At 40.3% G+C, this 25544-nt stretch overlaps 1 protein-coding gene across 2 annotated transcripts in view; it reads left to right on the top strand.

The window, feature by feature from the left end:
* Positions 1-25544, top strand: part of LOC109632423 (heparan sulfate glucosamine 3-O-sulfotransferase 5) — a 68189-nt gene that overhangs the window by 18532 nt on the left and 24113 nt on the right. The window contains exon 2 of one of the 2 annotated variants that reach the window (XM_020091681.2): positions 18851-18926. The exons of the other annotated variant lie outside the window; for it this stretch is intronic. The gene's annotated coding sequence lies outside the window, so the exon portion shown is untranslated. The remainder of the gene's footprint in view (positions 1-18850; positions 18927-25544) is intronic. 2 annotated transcript variants of the gene reach the window in all.

Raw genomic sequence — 25544 nt, 5'->3', positions numbered from 1 at the left:
AGCGTGCTCAACGGCTTTGTGTCACAATGATGAGTTTTACCTTTTAAGAAAATTGATTTAATGATTCTTCGCTTATCACCGTTGACAGGCAGGTATTTGTACAGTCAATAAAAACATATTCTTAATCCAAACATGGCAGCTCATCAGCATTGTTGGTCAAATTGCTGTTACTGTGCAGAGAATGTACCATAAAGCAGGCTTTGTTTGATAAAAACACTATAGTGAGTTGGATTCTGCAGCCAACGGGCACTGCTGCACTTCCTCTCAGGTGTTTTTGCACTCCGTACCCTGAGGCAAGTTTTATTTATCAAGCATTTAGATTCAGGTTGTTGCACAGGAACATTGAAAACACGGAGAGAAAACGAAAAGGACTTCATTTAAAAGCAGAAAGCAGAATTGTGCTGTTTTTTCAAGCACAATAAAACAGATAAAATATTGTAGAATGACAGGTAAAGTGAAGATAAAATAATAACAAATTCTAAATCTTTAGCAAACATTAAAAATAAGTTTCGGTACAAAATATATATGAACATAGAAATATGGAAAATAATAAATAAAAACAGAATCAGGGAAAATTATGGCATTACCACTGGCATTACTCTCCAGTGATCTCAGGGGTCTTGCAAGGTTGTGTTGGACTATCATGTTTGTTATGTATACAGGGGCAGCTCCATTAAGAAATTACAAGTGATCAGTATTCGCTAAGCAATAAGAGGAGATAATTATGTATCGTAAATAGATAAGTTCAAATGTGACATGAGCTGCACATAAAGTGTTGTAGAGAGCAAATCAATGGCGATCAAGGTCTGGGTTGTGAGACAGAGTTAACCTGAGCTTTGTGATCACTGGTATTCCTTTTTAATACTCCGTAAATAAAGTGATCGCTCCAGACGTCATGGATGGACGAGCCTCCAAAGTGACCATATTTTATGAATCCATCTTGAGTCAGTGTTAGTTTCAGCAGGATCCCCCCCCCGACACACACACACACATAAGCCAAGTTTCTTCTTCCTTTCTGTCATATAACAGACCACATGAGATTTGTTTCTGTTGATGATGAAACAGTTCAATATATGGGAGAGTTGTTTCTATCTGACAGTGAGATGACAGGATAAATTTCAAATTGATGTTTGTGTGCTGTTGTATGCAGCTGGCGTCACTATGTGGTTAACCAAGCTTACACAGAAACTGTAAGCAGGAGTCAGTCTGGCTCTGTCTAGATTGTAAACTTGTGTCAGGATCCAAGTCGGATCCATAAAGCTCCCATGAAGCTAATCTACATGCAAACAGAGGACTCCTTTTAGGAGTTGACTTGCAAATCACTGTCATGATCATTTTATGGTTAATTTTCAAAACTTCATCCAAGTTGCTATTATTCAATAATCTTAATTCAGGTCCAAACACATAATATCAAATCAAAGACTAAAATACACAAAGTCAAATTGAAGTTCTAAAAACAGACGTGAACATGCAGGAGTTAATCTTAAACAGGGCTGAGTGCTGACTCCAGCTCTGTACTTAACCTGGAGACGTGACACTGGCACCAGTTTACTTATCACTCTTTTATAAACAGAGCAAAATCAATATCTTTAAAATATGTTAACCCACACCTTTAAAATCATCCTGGTATTTAACATCAGGAAGTTGTGCTTATGTGTAGTTGTCACAGCAGGCGGTGAGGTGTCAGTGGATCACTGACTTGATGTGTGGCTGTGATTAACACTCCCCCCCCCCCCCGCACCACCACACAGCTCATACCCTCCACATTTATTTGTCAGCACAGCAGAGCTTTACTTAATGAGTTATTCATGCCTTATTAAACTTACAGTCATAACACCGGGAGGCACTGGGGAGGGAGTTGTCTCGTCCTCACATGGTGAAAAATATCCCTTTCAAGTTGCTAATTTCTCATCTTGACTTAGTTTTGCTCGCAGGATGTGACATGATGAGAAAGTTGGAACAAACTTCCAGGAGAGGGGTTATTGCCAACGGCCTGTCTGCCTGCTGGCCAACTGTGTTACTTAATAGGTTTGCATCAGTCAGGCAGACGGGGCGTCAACTCTGGCTCGCATACCCATCCCCATTTATCTTTCCTGTTGATGTGCATTTACAGAGCTTCACGCCTGATGATTTCAGCAATCTGAAGTTATCACCACCTCGCCAGCGAGTGCAGTTATGCCAAACGCGCCTGCCAACTGGACTTCAGCTTCTCCTGCCACTTCTTATCGTTAGGCGCGGCTGTCCGCATCAGCGTACAGATATGATCTCTGCTCAGTGTGCGCGTTTAAAGGCAGACACAGGAGATAAGAGCGTCACCTGAGTGTGGCGTGATGTTGCACCATCTCAGTTTGGATGATCAAAGACAAGAAAAACAAGATAATTGGCACTCTCCCGAGAGTCAGAGCTGCAGGGTAGATCCAGCCTGTTTCAAAACAGTAAATATATTCTCTTTGAAATTATGCAATGCTTGAGTATGCAGTGGTGTACAGTGTGCTGCTGAAGAATGAAGCCAGAGAAACAATGGTAAAATACTGAAAGTTTTCACTGAACTGTAGAATAAGTTGGACTCTGCACGATACAAAAAAAATTCATCCGTCTTGTTAGAATCTGCTGCTTTCCTGTGTGTTGAAATGAAACTTTAGTGTCTATTGTTGTGACTCATGAGCCCACAGGAACTGCTGGATCCAGATTAATAGGGCCACACGGCTTGCTTTACATGTTTCCTCACTCAACTGTACACTCCCTCAACTCGACAGTTGTGCTGACTATTTTTCAAACCACTTTATGTTTTTACTTGTTTTGCAGTCATTGAACTACATTTTTAAAAAACGGGCAAAAACTTTATGCTTGCAGAAAAACTGATCTGCTGGGCCCCTATTAAGTCTGTGTTCCTCCCCCTCTCTGTGCACAGTGTGGAGCGTTCCTATGCCGGAATATTATGTGCCCGCAGGTTGGCTGAGTAATTTGTAACACAAATGAATTGAGGAATATGCAGACTCTAAGCATAATATCATCTCAAAAAACATGAAAAGTCGAAAGCTAAATTTTGTCATAGCCGCCTACATGCTCTCATGAGGTAAAATGGTATTTATTATATTTATTAATGTGGTATTAATTTATTTTTTTACCCATAATATATAATGGTTATCCTGTAAGGGCTCAGTGTGTAAGACTTATGTGGAAGGGAGATATTGGCAGAAATTGAATGTAAAACAATCCTAGTGATGTTTTCACTAGTGTTTCATCTAAATTGTATGAATTGTTGTTTTCTTTACGATAGAATGAGCCCTTTATATTTAAAAACTTAATCTTTACATCGGGAGGGGGGGGTCCTCTCTACGGATATTTTTTAAAGTAGTCCAACCCGGACAGACTAAACCCCTTTTGAGTGTTTATGACAACTGAAGACTGCCACAGGTTTGTCACAGGGAGGGTGAGGTGAGGGGTATTCAGCTGCAACATGCTACTTCACTGCACCTTTAAAGACAGTCCATTCAGTGTTTAAATACATGTACAGCCAGTTGAATTACTGCTAGCTGCCATGCAGGAAAAGTGAGGCTTTTCTTCCCCGTTCTCATCAATCACAAAAAAGATTCAGTCGTAGATCCTTATATTTATATTTTTAATCACTGTGTGTGGTCTGCAGCCTTTAAAAACAAGAAACGACCCAGTTAGCACCTTTTCTCCGAGCCCAGATTTTAATTAAAGGTCTGGAAGGCAAACTGCACATGAAGCATTTCTCTACAGATGCTTATAAACTGTAAGAAATGGACGTTGACTCCAACAGATGGACATCATTTCCGTGTAAAAATACAAATGTTTTGGTGTAGAATTGATTTGCTTGGTGAGGTGTGAAGTGATACGTGTTGGTTAAGCTGCCTTGGGCAAATAGGAATAAATAAGATTATTTATTCCGATTTTAGATTAGAATAAATGCATAATTTTTTTAATTCTCAAAATCAAAGCCAAAATATTCAGCAATATTATGAATGCTTGTATTTTGTTCTTAGTTAATAGGGTGAAATATGCAGAAGTGTTCCAACGTCAGACGTGGTCTGACGCCCACACTTAAAAGCTAACAGGCCCAACACCTCTGTCTCTGAGTCTGACTTTACCACAGTTCCCCGTTAATAATCATCAGGTCTGTGGCAGGAAATTGGTTTGAATAAAAAATGCATCTGATAATGAACCTGAGTTTTATATTTGAACAGAACTGATGCACAGTTTCTTTGATCTCACTTTCTTAGTTGGTCCCTGCTGATTTTAACAAGATGAATGAGATCGGAGCAGATGAGAAACCTGAGGTGGGGTAGACCGTTTATTTTAGAAACAATCAAACGTATCTTAAGTAGCAATTCATCGATGAGATATTTTACTTTAAGATACTGTTTCTGATGAGTTTGTGCAGCTATTAGTTATCAGATGATTGATCACAATAGCTGTCTTGACTCTAGGCTGGATCATTTATAATTGTCTCTCGGGTTGTTGGAGGTGATGATGATGAAACATCCATGAACATCAGTCATGGTTCTTTCAACAGCAAACACTAGTGAGGTAAAGGGACTCTCTCCATAAATAAACTCACATTTTGGGCAATTTAAATGTCAAAATTACAAACGGTGCCTTTGCACTTGTTTGATTTGATGTCTGTCAGATAAAGCTTGAAATAGAGAAAATGGCAGGAATCAGGAAGATTGTGGCATGAAGATGAACAACCAACAAAACTCCAAAATGAGGATAAAGGCAGACTTTGCATCTTCATAATCCACAGAGAAAATATATAAAACACTATGTGCTAACTGATCCTAAAAATAGCTGCAAAGCTTTCCCATCTCTCCCTTACTCTGAGTCAGTATCGCCGCCTGTCGATCCAGCCCCTCCAACACTGAAGGTGTTATAAGGTCACTCCTATTACATGAATGTAATCATATCTGGGGAAGGGACGAAGACGCCAAGCTTTAATTATGTTAAATAAACTTTTTCAGTATCTTGCCCAAGGACACTTCAGAATGTGGAATGGGGGAGACTCCACCCCTGAGCCACAGCCGCCCCAGTCACGTCCAATCCTGATGGAGTAGTTAGGTCTGTGGGAGAGGTTAGGCTAGTCTCATTAGCTCAAGATGGATTGTAACTCTGAGATCACAGGCTCCTGTGGACACTGAAGTCAGCAGTGTGACTCGCTGCTATTAGCTTGCTGATGTTAGCATTTCGCTGGAAGTACAGCCCCAGAGCTGTGTGCATGCCTGGAAACAATAGATTTTCTTTCCATTCATCTCACTGTTAATGCACTTTGAATCACCTTGCATATGAAATGCTCTGTATAGATAATGTTGCCTTGCTCTTCAGCGATCTCCATCAATCACCATCCTGCAGTAATGCATTTTCAAACCCTTCCCTCTCATTGTGCAGTGGAAAAGCCACTGTGAGAAGAGAAGTTTGTTTATACAAGCGTATTCAGATGCAGTGCAAGTGCCTCCGGTCCCCTGCCACTCCAGACTTGCCTCCAGACACAAACCACAGTTAAGCACAGGTTAAGAAGGCACTTTTAAATTTCCACACATTAATCTTCTGTGTGAGCAAAGCAGACAAGCACAAACGGGGGGTGGCTTCTCAGTTCTAATGGGTCCAAATGTCAGGAAACAAGAGTGGGAGCAAGAGCACGGCAGGCTGCTGTCATACTGGTAATAGTTGAGTGGCAGGTCCTGTCTGCCACAGGAGCCGGGCAATTATGTGGGCAGACTATCTCTAATGAACACTTGCAGTCGCTGTTAGAGCTTCCACGTGTGTCCTGGCAGAGAGGGTGGCAGCGGATGCTCGTCGTCTCTGTAGATGGTTACTGTGAGGGGTTATGAGAGGTGGTGAATAAAGTTGGTTTACAAGTTGTTCTACAAATAAAGGGCTGTCAGTCTGATTATCTTGGACTGTTTAAAATGAGCACTACCCCTCCCATTACAGTATCAACAGAACAGTTTCTCATAGAGCTCAACTGTTCTCAAAAATATAGCAGATTGTATAATTGTATGACACAGACCAATGATTAAATTATTGATAACCACAGCACACCTAATATACTCCTGCATCTCTAATTAGTTGTAATGCAAGGAATTACTTTTCAATTATTGCATGCTCCAATGAGGAGGGTCTGATCATCGCTGCTTTCAGGTCCTAGATTTTAAAATCTATCTCAGATTTCTGCCACAACGCAGATACAGTCCAAAAAAACGGTATTTACAGTGCATTCACTCGGGTTATGGCAACTCTTCCCTATATTCTATCTGGATAAAGAAAAAAGGCATTTCAGTCAGACAACTCATGTTAGTGTTTGGTGTCTAGGCTCTGACTCAATCACTCCCCAAATATGATTAATTAGATATGATGGGAGTGACGAGCAAATACTTGTAACCCCCCCAGTCGGAGCCTACAGGTGGATGCAGGGGTGGTGGAGGGGCTGAAGTAACTGGTAGTGATACTGCAGCAGCAGTGCAAGCAAAGGGGTTGATGGGAAATTTGTCTCTACTTAAATAGGCCGTCTAATAAGGTGGGTGATGACTGTGGAGGATGAGGTATGTCACATGTTGTGTGTCACATGATTGGAGCAGCGCAGCTCGAGTTGGCTGCCGGAACATGCTCGCAGGCTTCACTCCATTTAAATGCGAGGTGCAAATGCATTCAGACATTGTGTTTGGAATGCACTCAGATTCTCCCATCCATTCTTTAAGCTCCTATAGAAAAAAGCCACATTCAATGTTAAATGAGGATGACCCAACACTGCCTCTTCCTTCTGCCTTAACAAAGCCAAGCAAAATTCTAGTAGTAGCCTGGGACGCACCACTTTTGTTCACCAAACCCACTAAATTTTATATCGGCATCCAATCGTAATGTGAGCAGAATGAGTACCTACCAAAAAGGACGCTTTTGAATACCAGGTATCAATGCAAAATCCCTCAGTCTTTTATCCTTATCCAGACAATGTGTCCATATTAAGTGTAAATGTTACTCATTCGGCACAGAGCTGAATAAAATATTGAAGATTCAAAAGCTGTGAAAATGAAACCAAAACCATCAGAAAGACCAAAACCCACCAAAGATGAGTGAGAAATATTGTCTCCCTGTGTGAACTGACCCTTTAAAGAACAAACCCGCAATCAACACATATTCACATTCTAATCAGGCTGCCAGACTTATCATCTGCGTGGTAGATGAGGTATTGATTACTGACAACACTGTCCAATGTTCATTTATTCATCCATTGCATCCCCATTATGCTTCCCCATGCATCCTTTAGACCTCAAACTCTATTAGCAAACAAGACAATTGAGAACAGACCTCTGCTTTGACTGGTTGCGTCTACATGCCAAACAAATTACATCAGCCAATATCATTACCATGCATTAGTGTGGAAATCTGACACAGCTTAGACAGAGGAAGACAGAAGTGCTGGATGATTATGTGGAATCTCACTGCAGGCCTATTTGTCACACACACACACATACACACAACTGAGCAGAGGAGCATGGAGATGATGAGGAGACAGAGCAGGTGGGGTTTATCCTCAGTGAAGGCGGTGCAGTCCGACTGAAGGATGCTGCAGGTGACAGGGCAGCACAGTGTGATTGACTGCATGCCCTGTGGAAACTGTCACCGGGGGCTGAGGAATAAAGCAGAATAAGCCCGGTGCTATCGCGCGTCACCATCCCCTGTGTGGAGGAATACGCGTGTCAGCCCAGTCTGACAGACTTTTTTGAGCAAATGTAATGGTGCCGTCTGAGATAGTGTGGGATTACATTTTTCATTAAAGCCTGGAATGTTAGCAGCTCAGCACATCAGCGAGAGGTCACATCATGTAGTGTGATGCCATAAAGTACATCCAGCACAGGCAGGTAGGGAAGGTCAGATGTTGGTCACTACAGAAACATTTTATGGTGGTTTTTTTAAGATTCTGCTACCACATTGTTATTTAGACTCTTTTGTATCATTTCACATAAGCCTATAAGACTGATCGGGAAGGCCAGCTCAGTTCTGGGATTCCCCCTTGACACTGTGGTGGGGCAGATTATGTTGAAGCTGTGGCTCAGGGGTTAGAGCGGTCGTCCTCTTACCAGCAGGTAGGGGATTAATCCCTGTCTTCCCAATTCCGAATGACGAAGTGTTGTTGGGCAAGATACCGAACCCCACAGTGACCCTTCTCATTGAGAAAAGTAATGCACATATGCACTGTATGAATGTGTGTGTGTGTGTGTGTGTGTGAATGTAAAACTGTACTGTAAAGCACTTTGAGTGTTTATTAAGACTAGGAAAGCTCCATATAAACACAGACCAGACTATTTACCATTCTCTGATGGACAACCAGTCCCACCCCCTGCAGGACACCATCACAATACTGGGCAGCTCTCTCAACTTTGCAATATTCATTCTGTCAGTGCAATAAATTGGTTCATGTGCACTTCATGCACTGGACATATCTTCATCTTTTTTTACATTTTATATATTAGTTTTATATATTTATATTTTCTATATTTATTTACACTCAAGTATTATTAGTCTTACACTTAAGTATTGCATGTTACTTATTGATTGAATTCAATAGATCCTAGAGTTTTATTTTAATCTGTACACAGTCTGCTAAACATGCCAGATTTTTTAAAATAAAAATCCACAGTCCACCACTCTCTGAAATCAATGGAAATGTTGCAAAATGCCCTATTTTGCAACGTTAAAGACAGTGAAACAAATATGTATCTGCACCAAAATGTAATGAATTCCTACCTGACCCATGTAGCCACCAAGTTATATGGTAATCTGTCCAGTAGTTTTTGTGCAGTCCTGCCAGCTAACATATAAAGATACAAACAAACAACACAGAGGTATGGCAGAGGTATAAATCTCAGATGTAAAACAAGATATCAAGCATAAATATTACTATTAGGCGAATCAATACTATGTTTTTATAAGAAAACACAAGACCAACTAGTTCCAGAGCCAGTGTGCAATGACAGCCAAGCCTACAGGTAAACTACAGGTTCTTGTCTGAGGACTTTAAGCAGCACCCAGGTGAAATATGGAGACTGACCATGAAGGGCCGTGAAAGTAATGAGCAAAATCTTAGCCCTGCACTTACTCAAGAGGTAAAAACTCACCACTTATAAATCTAGATATAGAAATATAGCTGTGGTTTATAATTTTAGCTTGCCTCTGCTCTTCAGAGACTTCCATCTGATGATCCATCACAGATCACAGTAACTCACTGCTACTGTTGTAAAATACATTTACATTAACTGAAAGAAACATTGGGTCACATCAGGATTCATTTGAACTTGTCAGTTTTTAAGAAGGTGGCAGATGTTAAAGTATCCTCAGGGTCCATTGTGAAATGATTTCCCATCCGTCTCAGACTCTCTGTGAGTTCATTTTCACACTGTGAAATGAACTGTACAATAAATGGAAGGTAAGTAATGTATGCATGTAGCATTGGATAAATGTATCGAGTTAAAGTTTATAAAATGAACCTTGTTTTAGTGATTTAATGATTTGTCAATGCATAAATAAAACTACCACTCCCACTCAGACTATCAATTTATGTAACAACCTCAGACACGAAGCTGGTGGACTCAAAATGCATGACTCTGTGGCAGTAGTGAATATAACAAAGGTTTATTTCTTGAAAAGATGCACGAACAAAAGGCGCTCTCTAGGAGGATATGAAAAGTAACAATAAACACTCACAAAACTGAGAACCGAAAAAGACCATAAAATTGAAAATGACCATAAACTTGACCTGACAGTGATACTCCAATAAACACTCGTGGACAGAACAAGAGGAACTGGCACAGGAAACAGGGAGACGAGGACTATTTATACATGAGGAAGGGGAAAACAGGTGAAACCAATCAGGGGCGGGGGAAGACGATCACAAAGGCGGGAAAATCACACAAAGGGAGGAAGTCAGGGTCTGAAACGAGAGGGAAAAGGTGAGTACAAAATAAAACAGGAAGTGCACGACGAGACTAGAAGTGAAGTTTAACTAAACTAAGGCGTGACATAACTCTAAACATGAACATGAATACAATTAACATAATTGAAAAAAGTACAGCATCAAACTGTATTAATTCGCTGACTTTAGGAGAAGCCTTTAGGGATTATAGGAAGTCACTGTAGCGTCCTGTCTGCCCTTTAGAAGTAGCTCTGCTCAGAGGGCGAATATAATTTATCGCCTTATAAATGCAAAACTAGATTATGTTCTTTACAAATGTAAAGAGAGTAGTAGAGAAACATACATATTGCACCGTTCAGCATGTGACAATTCAGCATGCTTCCTCCAGTGTGTTCTCATGTTGCCAACAAATTTGTTTTAAAAAAAATCTAAATTGAAATGGATTGTCATTGCAACACCTATGCAGTAAATGGACTGTGAGCTCATAAGGGATCAGTAAACCAGGCGCCACCTTTCACTTGCTGCCAGACAAGAGCAAATGAATCATTTCAACCTTTTTAAGTCTTTATGGAGGCTGCCAAGCAATCGTCTGCCCTCTGTTATAAGTCTTCTACTTGTCTGGAGGAGACCAACCATCTTTTATTTGCCCAATTTCAAAAGGCCGTCTCATGGGACTGGGTCATGCACCCTCCTCAACGTCCCATAGGAGGGACAGCCACTGGGAGACAGATAAAGTTGGAGGATGCTTTCTTGATGAATCCTTGGCTGATGATGGTAGAGTGGGCGTTGCTTGAAGGTTTGTCACTTTTACAGCTGACCTTGAGCATAGGTCCTCTCTGTAATTTATGACAAATAATGTTCTTAAGAGTCCCATTTCCAAGATTCACTGTCACTTTGCATTCAACCCTTCCTCTGCCTCAAAAGACAATCTGCACTCCTGACAGGGCCGTCCCATAAGAAATATTACTTGGTGCCTTGGCATTCTATCTAATTATGTGAAGAGGGAATTAATACCCTAAAAAGCTGCTGTTTTTGAACAGTTATTGCAATTCATGCTTCTAGTACCTCAGGCACATAAGACTGACTGACTTGATGCTTCCTGTGTGGAAGCCAACATGACAGTTAAATGATGTAATCCTTGCAGAATATTCAAATCCTTCTCCGACCCAAGTATCATTGGCAACATGGCGAGCTGGAGCTGCTATACTTTTGTCATGTCTTGGCTGAGCTTTTTGCTCTTTATTACTGTCACTCATATTTGTTCAAATATAAAATTACCTTTCTGATCACTTTTTGACTTTTTTACGAATGATGACAGTGTAGTACCAGTTATGCTGTGGAGAGAAATTACCCTGATGGCAAAGCCTTTGATTCACAGGCAGGTACAAGCAGCCAAAATGAGTTTCCTTCACAGCTGGCTCAGCACTGACTTTTTTGATTAGTCTTGATTAAGGTGAAGCTTCTGATTAACTAGCCGATCTGATTCCAACACCCATGGACACTTTGGGGAGTAGCCCATAAAGTAATGTGTACAAGTAGCTGAATTGAGGTTTATTCACAGGAAACTTGCCTCAAAAACACATTGTAGAGTAATGCATTATTAGATCTGGGTCAGATTTTCAAGCAAGTACAATACAGCTGTTTAGAAGAGTTGGTTTCAACGCCACAAAGCAGCAGCTAATCCTGATGAATTAAGGAACCTCCAGAGTGTGAGCTTACATATTGCATAATGGTTGTGGGTGTTTTGCTTGTTCCGATATCTGATACCAGCTAATAACTGTGCTGGTCTTTATAATTATGTAATATCAGACATTCAGATGGTTAGGTGCTAAAGTTTTCGGGCGGTTGATAAGGATGCGGTTTGGGTGCCTTGGTTTTAGAGACTTTCCAAACACATTCAAGTTGAAGGCGAGCAAGGTCAAACCCCGAAAAAGCTGATGGTGGACTGCATCACAGTCAGCATGAAACTTTTTTTGTAATTTCCCAGGAGGAGTTACTATCTAAGAACAAATCATACTTGCATTGAATCAAAGTCGTAGGTGCGGTATGGGCATGGCATAGCCACGTATCCTATCCAGTATCCTGAGATGCATTTCCTGAGAAATGTAACTAGTCAGGTGGTCACACACATCATCTGCTCCAACGACTTCTCTCTTGTCTGTGTCTGCGTTCTCAGTATACTGTTCAACAGCCTGGTTTCAACTCCAACTTGATCCATTCTGTTTCCATCTATATTGTACACACGCATTGACACAGAAACTGAAATCGACTCTTCCGAACCTTGTCTTGTCACTTATCTTGATTATCTGTCCGTCTCAAAATGGCATCTGTACTGAAGAGGGAGACATCTCTAATGACGCCACAGTTGTATTTTGAAATGTACACTGAGGCTCACTGTGTTTGACTGACTCACAATTATTTTCACCTTTTGGACATTTCTATTTCTATTTGTTCTTCCTTTCACTTTCTTACTGCATGGATGCTGAATGCAGGCTTTTACTGAGGTCAAGGTTGGGAGCGTGCATCGAAATCTATTCTCAATAAATTGTCATGTAACTTTATTAGTTCAGCTAACTTCTACTATGCTCTATAGAAATGGGCTGGAAAGAAAGACATAGTATAACCTGTTATAACACCTTACTATTCAATCATCACAAACTGCAGCTTCCAAAATTAAGTTATATTAAGTCAAATCAACACCTCTAAAACTATTTCAGTATGACATTACCAGTGTAATTGGGTCTGCATTAGTTAGGGTTAGCTAGATAGGTCACATGCCTTTTCAGAAGGGCTTGAATGATGTTAGGAGTCACAGAGCCAGCGTGTTAGAGCAGACACTATGCTGCTATGTTACGTGTCACATCTCAGTAATCAGGAACACTTGCTTGCTTCTTAACGTCACACAACAGAGGCATTATGCCAGCGTTTTTTGGCTAAGTATCAGCGAGCACAGTGGTCATAATCAGTGGTCGCTTAAGTAACAATATGGCAGGATCTGTGTTTAATATCTATTTCAAGTTGCCATATAGAGTCCGCCCTTTTCTAACTGAGATATCAAACACCTGCACATGGCGCCACACAGCTCGGGCTTTGATGAATCTGGTGAGTCTCATCCATTAATAAACAATTGGTCACAGGCGGACATCTGCTTCCCAGGGCTGTATCAGCGCATACACAGTAACTTGATGCAAGAGGTCTAAAAGTGGACTCATGTGGTGACACTGCAATTTTTCACACAACCAACCTCTCTCTCTCTCTCTTTCCCATGCTCCCCCTCTCAGCTGGATGCCAGGTCATGTTATAAATTAATGCATTAGCGCTTTTGGTTTGGCTCCCATGGCCTGATAAAAACAGGTTGCAGAAGAGCGAGATCTCCACAGCTGTGGAGGAGGGATAAGAGCCAGTGGACACGAATGTTATTTGTCATTGTTAATTATTTTACTGCTACAGCCCCACAAACAACATCCAAACTAATTAACAAACACAACTAGGAGAGCAGCTGGGGATGTCATGGACGCACTGACACAGGGGATTGTCTCTGACGTTCTTGAGAAAGAGTTTGACTCCAGAAAGCTGAATGACTTTATAAAGTAAACTTTACTTTGGGAACAACATTTGACGACTTATAATCCTTTTTATAATCCAAGAGTGTCATTTTTTCAGTGCAGACAAGTAACTGTCTTTGCTTTGTCTTTGCTCTATTTTTAAATGATGCTTCTCTTAATGAGAGCTGTCTGTTTATCATATTATTATTTATATTGCAACAGTTCCAATCCACAGATGCAGAGCCACATTCACTGAACACAGTGCAGGTTAATCACACTTCAAGTCTCTGGTGTCCACTGTTAGTGGCGTCCTTGCTCTGTGGTGCAGTGGTTTTGATTTAGTCCTCACAGTCAGATGTCCACATCATGTCTGTTTTCTTCAGAGTGAGCTCTGAGCAGTTCAACTCGAAAGAGAAGTGGCAACAACTGAGATGATCTAAGCTGACTTAACTTGAAGTAAGACGTTGGGAGTAACTTTGTGGTTAACTGATACTACGAAAGGAAGTCAGGTTTAAGCTGTGGTCTTTACACTGTTTAACATGCTTTGTTTAAATACTGTAAAGAAGATCCAGTCTCCTGCAGTGTGACATTGATTTAAAAAAAAACTGCAATGTAATGTATACAGATCACTTGATATTGAATGTGTTTATATTTCACCCTGATTTGCTGCAGGTGAACTTTCCATTGTGGTTGCAGCTAAAATTAATGTTAAAATCAAGTAAATACTCACATTGCCGTACTCAGACAGTCTAAGGACCTGATCTACTAAGATCCCAAATAAAGAATGCATGTGCATTATAACAGATTGCACATTTGGTTGGTGGGTGATCTACTCAAAGTAACTGTGTAAATGATGGTAGAGGCACTAGTATGTAAATGAGTGTTTCAGGTGCGTTACTGGTTTCCGCCATGGAGCATTATGGAGAGCAGAGTGACTGCAAACGCAAAGCGAAATTAATCTGACGATGGCCATCAGTGCCCTTCAGTCAATCCAAACATGCTAACGCAAGCAGAGAAAACACATTCTCAGATCCTCACAAGCTATTTCAAGAAAGCAAAAAGACAAAGGGACAGCACCCGTAAACCTTGTCTGAGTAACACATGTCAACAAACTGACCCAGTTTCTAGCAGTGTAAGATAGTTTGACTAATACAAAATTCATGGTGCAAACTAACACAATTCAGCAGTAACACACAAGCAGCATGGCTGGCGAGCCAAGTACAGCCGCCATGACTGGCAGGCAGGCTTGGTTTATATACTCCTCAGGTTCCTGGCACAAAACTGCACAGAAAAAGGGTTGGGTGCAAGAGGTGGCCTTAACACTTGTGGAAGCAGGACAGGCAAAATAACATAAATAAAGACTTTCAATCCAAGCAGCAGTAAGGCATGACAAATTGACAGTGAGGACTGGAATTTATTTCGTGTGTACAAGAGGAGTTCAAGATGGAGAAAAAAAATGTGAAGGACAAAGAATGAGAGGCAGGCAGGAGAAAAAAACAGGAGAGCGATCAGAATCAAACACAACACTGAAAAAAAAATCTCCTTTTGACTCACGTTGTGTGCCAGCCACGGGGAAACGCTTCTGTTCTGTTTCACCCATGTACAACATGGCTGTTAATAATTAGATAGGACATGTATGCAGCCGATTCACCAGCAGAACAATCTGTTGCACACAGAGCGGTCTCCTTTTAATAATTAAAATGAATCTACTCTTGTGCATATTTGCATAAATTAAATGAATATTTGTTCTGCAAGGCTTGGCAAACACATGCCCGTCGCCGCAGTGTGTAAGCATGGACATGATTGGCAGAGTCTGATGTCCTCCAGGAGCAGTAATTTCCACACTGCGGCAGTGACACAGCCCAGTTTCACTGCTGTGTGTATGTGTGTGTGACCCTATCATGTGTGATTTACTGGATTTCCTCTACATGCAGCCACTTTTTTATGTGATTAAAGTGGTGCACAATCCTTTTGGGTTACGTGGGCCTGTGGGGTTGGACCCTGCAGCCCCTGACCTCTGGGCCGTCTGTAATCACAGCATATCCTGGGGGCCATCTCTATCTCTGCCTCACCGTCCCCTTTGAGGGCAGAACCAATGAACTGAGGCACAATATAATTCTTATTGATTGCTCTGTGCACTGACTTCAAAATTGATGTTATCATATTCTCATAATTGGGTGTTGCTGCACTGCATAACTCTGCATGAGATAATTTATAGTATGATTTGAAGCAGACAATCAAAAAGAAGTGGCCTGTGAATAATTTATGTCTAGTTTTGGAATAATATTTTTTTTCTCAGAGGCACAATTACTGCCGTGTCCTTAGTAGGTGGGTCAGGAAGGCATGGACTCTTACTACATACATAAAGTATATAGTTTTAGAACAACCAATTTTCTCAATTTTAAACCAAGCAGTTCAAGTCCAGTAATTGACTAAATAACTTTAAATGGAACAAAGGTCATTTGTGAACTGAGGGGAAAAAGGAAATAATGTCATGTTTGTGTGAAACAAGGCTTTTTCAGGGATTAAGACACTTTTAATCTAAGGCCTTCCTGTGAACAATAATTATTTTATTTTTGCTGATACTGCACCCACTGATGCAACATTAGGACAATTCAAATTGTAACTAGACTGGTTTGTCAGAGGGTCATCCTATAGCAACGCAATGAGCTAATGCATTAATTAAATCACAATTAGTGTAAATTATGTACAATCATAACGAGTTGACAGCAACAGTAAATTTATAAGTATATTTTGAAATTACTTTTATCTAAAAAGGAACAAAACTATGTGCCATGATTAGAACCTTTCGAACAAACAGATTTGTTCTTATAGGGGAACTTGCTGCATTCACCAATTTCTTCATATATAAGGTAATTCAGATAATATGGACCTAAACTTCAGTCTGTTTATTTCCTTTTCTTTATCACATGACTTCAATGGTCCAGACCTGTTTTCGCATGAAATTAGTCTCCTGTTATTCAGATGATGGTTTTCTCAAAGAGATTAGAATAGATAGGTTTAAACAATATCGAAATAAATATATATACAGATATATACTGCATGTGGTAGAAGACAACTAAAAACACAAAATCTAATTTCGGTTGAACTTTGAAAGAATGTGTAAAGCATTGTAACATTTTACAATAAGGCTGAAATCCTGTTAAAAACTTGCTAAACAAACGAAACACATTTTATAAAATGTCTTTGATTCAAAGTGTGGTCTTCAAATACAAAACATCCTTAATATCATGACATGATAAAATGACAAATGCATTTTTGCAAATAGAAAACCTTCTTATAAAAGAAATACACAACATATTGCTTGCGCATCATGCTTCAGACAGATATAGAGCATGTCTTATTGAAATATATCATGTGACATTTGGCACAATCAGAGCAGAGCAAGTTGAAAAGCTGAAGATGACGGCGTACAGCTGAATGTAGGACAGCGGTAAATTTAGGTCCAGATCTTTGCTTCTTGACCTAGATTTTGGCTGCAGTGAGATTTCAGTTCAATGGGGCCTTTGTCATTGAATGCATGTTCCCACGCAAGAAATCTCGGTGTTGTCTTTGATTCTAGTTTAATGTGGGATTCAGACTTCTGCTGTGTTCGATCATGTACAAAATTGTAGTTTCATTTCTTCAGACATCCTTATCTCACATGCTGCTGCTTCTAAATGCCGCTGTAAGATTCCTCTCTGGCACCAGGAAGAGCGACCTTATCTCTCCTGTGCTGACCTATTTCCATCTGCTACCAGTGAAGTTAAGATGATTTCAAGATTATTTTATTTGTACTACTCCACAACAGGACCCCTCTGATCTGATGACCAATAACGTCTTCCAGCGTTTGTCAGATTCTTTTCTTTATGGCTAATACTAGAACCACAAATCCTGGGAACTGTTCTTCTTATCAGCTTCACACTTGGCAGTTCTATTGTAAATGTCCCAGGGAAGTAAAGTTGGTGCGATTTAGACACACAACACCTTCAGTATTGATAAAAAAGAGAACGAACAGGTGACTAGCGCTCTGGAGTAGTCAGTGGGGGTAGAACAGTCTGATAACAGTCCGTCTGATAATTTTGGCAATTTGATAAATTTTATTTCACCATAATGGACTGACTCAGGCATTCATGGGAGCTGTTGGTGCTGATCTCCATCATGGCAACATTCATTGAATCATTTCCTCTTCAGCAATTTGTCTTCAAAGTAAAAACACATCTGTTTTGTTGCTGCATTACTTTATATTGAGCTGAATTACATAGCTTTTATTTTGAAAATGTTTAATTTATGAAAAAGTAACAGCAGTTTAGCAAGTCATTCAAACGTTTATATGAGCCACACACGTAAAGAGTAATTAAGCAAATTCAGTTTCATTTTATGAATAGCATAATATACTAAAATAATAACTCTATATCTTCGTTGCAGATAAACCAGGTAGGATGAACGCAAAGTTTTCTAACTATATTATGTTTGAGGAGGACTCATTAATGAGTAGGAGTATTAACACAGGCCTATTCCAAACAGGCAAGTTTAGAATGGCTACTGGACCAGTTTATTCGGAATGATGCATTCAGCACTTATGTTTTTAAGTTTATTCATTATAATCCTATCTCTCTGTAAAGTGCTTTAACACTTTAACATTTGTGGTTTTTACTTTGATTACACGTTGATTATTCTTTCCTCCACTGTGTTCGCAGTACTAGGACGGACATTCTCCTCATCACTCAGCCCAGTGGGGCACTGACCTCCTGATCTTAGTATTAGTGCTTTGCTCCTCCAAGCAGCACAATTACGATAAACTCAACTCTCACACTTTCCTTTGAACCACAGGAGGACGAGCTCCGTCTCCTAACCTGAAGGAGACCACGTTCTGTGAGGCAGTTATTTGAGGACAGAGTTCCTCATGTGCAGCCTTGGCTCAGCGGTGGTCACTGTTTACATAACCGGGTTCTGACTTTCAGATTTAAGACCCCTCTCTATCCAGGCGTCCACACACTCAGTGGGCTGGTTTTAATTAACTGAGGAGAGGAGCAATTTCACACTGACGCGTTGTGTTTTATTCTCATCTGTGGGTACATTTCAACTTAGCACGCAGTTTCCCCACTGGATGCCAGGCTCTGCAGCCCATTTGTCATGCAAACTAGAAACTGGATGAACCTTTCCCTGGGCTGAGGGCTGAAAATCAGTCAGTGGGTTTGTTCAGACATTTTCATGGTGTGATAGTTTGTAATTCAGGATGGGTGGAGGCACTACATTTTTCCATTTCATTTTCTGCTCTATGTAATCCTAATCAACTTTCCCTTGTAGAATAGATCTAACATTTGTGATTGTACATTTGATTTTAGTGTGAATATCTCTTTCTGCATTACAGATACAGGATCTGCATATGTGCATAAAGAAGTATCCAGGTGCTAAACACCACCTCTGGCAGTCATGAGGAATAGAGGGTATGTATTGAACTCTCATTCACATGATACCACATCCGCATCCAGCTTGCAGCCGAACAAAATGAGTTTTGCCGACAAAGGGAGATTTGTATTGTATGGATGTGGCCTTTTTAGTATCTTGTATTCCAGACACTGTCCAGAAGCACATGGCAGCACTTTATAAAGGTCAACTCATCTCAGTTCTCGGCGCAGTGAGCAGAAGCTTCACAACACACCATATACACACTCATGTGCAGGAATGGTAAATGGTTTGTATTTTTATGGCGGCTTCTAGTCTTAATGACCTCTCAAAGTGGTGCAGTTTTGCCATTCATGCATTCACACGTTGCATCTATGAGCAGCACTTTCTCTATCACATCACACACAGCCGGCACAGCCATCTGGGGCAATCTGGGGTTCAGTATCTTGCCCAAGGACACTTCAGCATGTGGAATGGGGCAGACTTGGATCGAACTGCCAACCTTCTGGATGAGCCACAGCCGCCCAAAGTAGTGCACAAAAGTTATTTATCTGTGCTAAGACGATTATTGGAAGGACCATTTTCAGCAGACTGGATTATTCCTTCAAGGTCCAGTGTTTAAAGATTTAGGTGAAAGGGATCTATTGGCAGAAATTGAATATAAATTAATCCTAGCAATGTTTTCATTAGTGTAGTGATAATCTAAATTGTACAAATGGTTGTTTATTTACCCTAGAATTGCCCCTTTATATTTAAATACTTTATATTTACATCGTGAGGGGGTCCTCTCTACGGACACCACCATGTATTTTACAGCTGTACAGACTGGAAAAACTAAGCACCTGTTGAGTTTCATAAAAAAGTCTACCACAGGTTTTTTTCATGTTTGAAAGAGGAGGGTAAGGTGAGGGTCATTCAGCTGCAACAGGCAAACTCACCACTCAGTTCTACACACTGAACCTTTGAATAAAATCCTTTCCATTTGCTTTCCATTTAGTTGTTATGAAAGTGACACTTTTCAACCTTTTTATTCGAAACATGTTTCAGATTCTTTGGCTAAAAGGCCTAAAAAATATTTGTTTAATAATATATTTGGTTGTTTCCTTGGTCATTAATGTGACTTTGTGGAATATTCAGGAACATTTTTTAAAATCTGCACAGTGAGGGTGGACCAGCCTTGGCCTTTAACTTGTTTACCGGTCTTGCTTTCGGTGACTTGACCTGCTGCTGCTGCCTCGTGCTGTTAGTTTAGTACTAACCTCAGCTAGGTGGGGGTGGAGTTGAGTGTAGGTAGACAGAGCAGTAAATCCACACCATGCTCATCCATCAATGTATGTGTGAGTTTCTTTGCTCTCTCGCTCCCTCTCTCTACCTCTTTCCCTCCAGCTTAGCTGAGCTATGTCCCTGCTTATACACATTCTGTGGCACATGATTAATCCTACCTCTCATATCTCTTCTCATGTGTCAGCACCTTTGCTGCTTTATAGGCTTATTCTGAAATGAAGTGACAGTTTCACCCTGAAATATCATCAAATTAAGACTGCTGGCATGTGTAAACAACGCAAATATACACTGAGAGCCATAAATCAAATGTAAGGGCAATGCCTAATTCTCACATTAAAAGTTTGTTGACCCTGTAATTCTGAGAGGTTGCTTTGTGTGCTTGGACATTTTTAGCTGGTATAACGTTAGTTATATCTCAGCTTCTCTCAGCTGAATAGTCATAGTTGGTATTTGTGACGCTGTATGCATTACTCCCTGAAAAGCTGTTTTCATAAATCACACATGGATTTATTGTGTGGTCACAGATAAAGCCTGGCATTTGGGAAACAATGGATGTTAACAGGCATTTCGCTCTAGTGATTGCTATTATGGGCAGGATAATATTATATGACAAGTAACAAAGGTGTCAAATTAAAATACAGTTAGCATTCAAATTTAAACTATGAAAACATAAAAGACAGAATCCCCCAAAATTTAATCTTATGGTTTTAATGTATAGAGTACTTTAACCTATATTATTATTTGATATTCACCATTTTGCACATACATTAAAGTTATCTTTATGTAAAAAAAATAACTATAAAATCTAATCAAATTATTTTGATACTTTGATTTTTGTGCATATTTTGTAATTTTTCCAGAAGAATACAATAACTTTTTGGGGACATACGATATTTTGTGGAAACTGACTGATCCAATCACTAGCCATGTGTAGCCTAGACTGTTTATTTCAAAGTATTCTCCTGCCTTTTTCAACAAGCCCATGTATTACAAGTTGGTATGTAGCCAGTGCATTTTCAGACGTCTGTCCTTTCACAACATTTTAACATGGAAGATGATCCCTTGTGCTTTAACTTTGTGCTGTGACCATTCTGCCCCAGTTCTGAACTATGAAGAGACTTTTTGAGGGATTTTTTGTTTACTTTTGTGAATCTCTGCCAGATGTTATGGACTTTGGGTTTATATTTGGATTTATTGACCTAGATTGTTTGGGCAATTTTTTTGTTGAATTGAATAATTTGATGGTTTGCCTCCTTGAGAATTCATTCAACTCTATAAATAAATAACCTAGAAACTCAAAACTTATATATATATATATATATATATTGTATTATATATAATATATAAGTTTCTCTCTCTCTCGCTGGCTAACGTGCAGACATATGCAGACACTGATGTATTTAATCCCTGTGTTTCTCCTTCCTGGGTATAATTTTGGTTCATCATTTGCTCTCCTCTCAAAGCACAAGCTAGATCGCTAGGCAAACTAGTTTTATATCAGAAAAAGTAAGTTCCATTCTCTAAACGGAGGTCAGCATTGATGCCCTCTAGACATGATTTCATTCAAGTGATTGCAGTGTTTGCTAAGTCATTGAGAACTTCCACACGCTCAGTGTTATGTCTCTCCCTCATTATACAGAGATGGGGTCTTGCAGAGCAGTAAATCCACTCTCCCTCTTTCCCTCCAGCTAAAGCAGCTGTCTCTCTTTCATTGATCCAGCTCCGTCTATGGCAACTGTTGAATGTTAAGTTATTGGTACTGAAACCATGAATTATTTATAGTGCCCAACCACACAGATGTTCCATCAATCAAATAACAGCACTGACAGCATCAGTCAAAGCCAGAAAGTCAAGCTAAGTACCCGAATCACAGCAAACACAAGGGATGTGTACAGATGACAGAGCAAAAATGTGTTTTCATGTAATTTTGAATTTAAAGGTACTATAAGTAAGTACACACTTTTTTTTATTGACAGATGAGGGCAGATTGTAATGTATCTTTAAAAAAATCTTGGTTGCTTGTGGACTGATTTTTATGAAAAGAACTCTGTATATTTTCCAGGAAAATCCAATGCTCTCTTCATATGGGTAGTGCTTTGTTCACGAGACCAGTCAATAAGAACGTTTCCTTCTTGGGAGGGTGCACGACCTTGGTATGTCATGTTCAGTCTTGTGTATGTCATGTCACTGTTTTTATAGCTTTTATTGTTTATAGCTTGTATTGTTTTGCCCAGGATGTTTGCTTGCGCATACCTACTGAGTGCAAACACAAACGAGTGGGAGCGAGAGAATAAAGACATTACAAGGGTTTTTGTGACGGTTACCTTCAACACCAGAGTATTAATATTTATCCCTTTATAGTTTTTGTCAGGCGTATGGGGGAAAAAAAACGCAGTTTCAAGTAACAATTAGTTTTTCAGGTTTGTCGAGCAAGTGCGTCACTTGAATGGTGATGAAGAACAGGAAAACTATCTCTGGAGCTGTGGAGATCTTTGTAGGCAGCCTGCTAGAATAAGTGAGCGGAAGACCAACCGGTGGAAGCAGATGGCTGCCAACATTTCTTCCAGTTAACGAGGGAGTTTTTTTCTCCACAGTTGCCAGTGCTTGCTCATTGAAGGAATTGTTGGAACTGTTGAGTTAATGTATATTATGATTTGGCGCTATACAAATTCATTTGAGTTGAACAGTTCTCTGAAAATCTCATCTAGCTCCTTGATTCTCAGGCTGACTCCTCTGCATATGCATGAAGTCAAACGCAGTGGATGTAATATGACAAGTGTCATATAACCATGCACATATGGGCTCAACATAATGCACACATGCAGACATCTACTCAAATGTGAGGTGCAGCTCTGAAATCAGCTATTCCACTGTGTTTAAATCATCACCTGTCAGCACAAATCTAGGCTGCTTCTGAAGGGGCTGAAATTTACATTTTCAGACTTGCCATAGAAATCACCTGTCTACCTGTGTGTGTTGCTTATTGCACTATATAGGAAGTCAGCAATTCAATCAAAGATCGAAACATTCCTCTCTTCAACAACATATTCGACAATAACATGACTTAATGTTTCCCCACCCTCACAGAATTTATTAGCAGCAATTGAATTTGTTGTTGAAGCTCTGAAATGAAATGATTCATGTCCTATTTCTTAATTCAAAGGTTACTAGAAGCCGATAGTTGTTGTAGTTTGAAGGACAAGCTGCCATGTATTTCCTGTTTGACAAGTCTGAAAGGACCAATGTCAGCTAGTGTGTCCATCAAGTCAGGAGCAGAGAGAGTTCATGTTAAAATTAGAGCGCAAAAAAGAAAAGAGCCATCACACATCTAGAGTACAGTTTAGCCAGGGGCCTCTCCAGACTAAATCAGGAGGCAAACTTCTAACATGGGTATACCAGATTAATTCTTTCTGGTCATTCACATTGTTTGTAAGAAATAGGATTCATGTATCACATGACGTTCTGCTGTTTTAGCATTTCTAATTAAGAAATAAAATATAACGAGTATCCAGGCCATTGGTCTGTGGCTGTGAGGTGGGTGAGGTTTGCATCTTTCTCCCAGAGGCCCCACAGATGAAAGCAGATCAATAGCAGGACATCCTCAGAGGAACCATCATTTTGATCCTGGTTGTGACTGCCTGTCCTCACTCATGTCTCTGCCTCCTGTGTAGGCCACTGGCAACAAGAAAGTGGAAATAATTCCAATGACATAATTACCTCTGATTCAATGCAAACACCAAATGCCACCTTACATCCAGGGCGCTCCTATCAGCCGCAGGGCATCAAAGGTGGCTGCCCTGTCGTGGCTTAAATGTTTCAGGGTGACTATAAAAGCCGGATCGCTCACTGCTCACACACCTTCAGGCACCCAGATATTTCAACCCGACACAATAGAAGATGTTGTGTAGTCGGCTTATTTATGGATTGATGCGGCTCCCTTTCAGCTCGCAGGGCAGAGCTCTGCTACGGTCTAATGAGGCAGAGGACAACCTGAAATCAATACCTGCTCCCAGCACAATGGAACAAGAACAGTCCCAAAAGAGGAGTCCAGTAATTAAACGAATTTCACAGCACATAACGTCTGGCTGATTAAAGGTTGGAGAGCAGGAGGGTTGTTTTGTAGAATCCGTCTGCATATAATATATAGACGCCTATTTTTAGCTCTGACTTTTACCAGCCGCAGAACCATTTTCGGGCCTTTTTAATCTTAACATATACAGGCTTAGTGCATTTTCTGTAATAGGCTCTGATGCCAATCCCAGATCTAGCACAACTGAATGCGAGTGGCGTAGTATTTACCTTGACAAATACACGCTGGACATGCGCTGGCTTTAGCGCTCACTCACCGATAATAAATGGGCGGCTTTTTAGCTGCAAACAGGTGTCTGCTGCTGCTCAGGACTTAGAGTGTGTCTGCACAGCAAGCCTTTTCAGCCATATTGTTCAGTCAGACCATTTCGGATCGATGGATATCCAAAATAACGCTGCCCACTTCACTACTCAGTACATGATCACACTTTCATTACAAGGCAATCAGATCCCTCCTGTGTTGCTTGTTCAATGAATCAGATATCGATCATAGACGTATTTCAGCTTTAATTTCTACACTGCGTAGCTTCACTCCAAGCGAGTCCACCCTTGCCTCGAATCTGGGAGGAAATGATGTACGATAAAATACTGCTCAAGAAAAAGACAGACACCACTATCCATTTATTCACCATCACTGTCACTAATAGTTCTTGTTTAATCGTTAAAATGGTTTATTCATGTTTGTGTTTACAGTGATTATTGTAGAGATGTCCCCATTGTGAAAACGTATGAAATAAATAGAAGAAATGTGCTGATGAAAGCCACACAAGATGCCATAATTGAAGTTAGTGATATTAAAGCACATAAAGGCAGGGTCATGTCAGCCAGCGTAACTGCCGTCACCCTTACTGTATACATAACAAACTATTTCCACCGGGTTACACAGGGAGCAGGAACACTCACATAAACCACTGGTCTTTTCACAAGCCCTTGACTTCAGTGCTTTGGCATAATGAGAGTGTCACCATATAAGATGTGCTCACAGGACAATAACTTGAAGGAGAGTAAAATGTGAACATCAAGCTGTTTGTATGCTACTTGAACTGCTGCATTGCTGAAACACCTGCTGGGCATGGGACAAAATAAAGCTCCACCATCATTATTTTTCAGCAGCATTAATCTTTGGCCATGCTGATATCAGCCTGTATTGTGCTGATGGGGTGATTCCTATAGAATATAGAAAACAGTGTAGTTCAGAGCTAAAGGCTAAAAAACAGGTCTGCAGCAACACCAAGGCTTTACAGTCTCTATAGCCACACATTTCCAGGGCCACAAATATAATATCT

This window comes from Paralichthys olivaceus, chromosome 19, assembly GCF_024713975.1.
Source record: "Paralichthys olivaceus isolate ysfri-2021 chromosome 19, ASM2471397v2, whole genome shotgun sequence".
In the NCBI taxonomy this organism is placed as follows: domain Eukaryota; kingdom Metazoa; phylum Chordata; class Actinopteri; order Pleuronectiformes; family Paralichthyidae; genus Paralichthys; species Paralichthys olivaceus.
The sequence above is the reverse complement of the archived record's forward strand: the minus strand, read 5'-3'. Positions and strand labels throughout refer to the sequence as shown.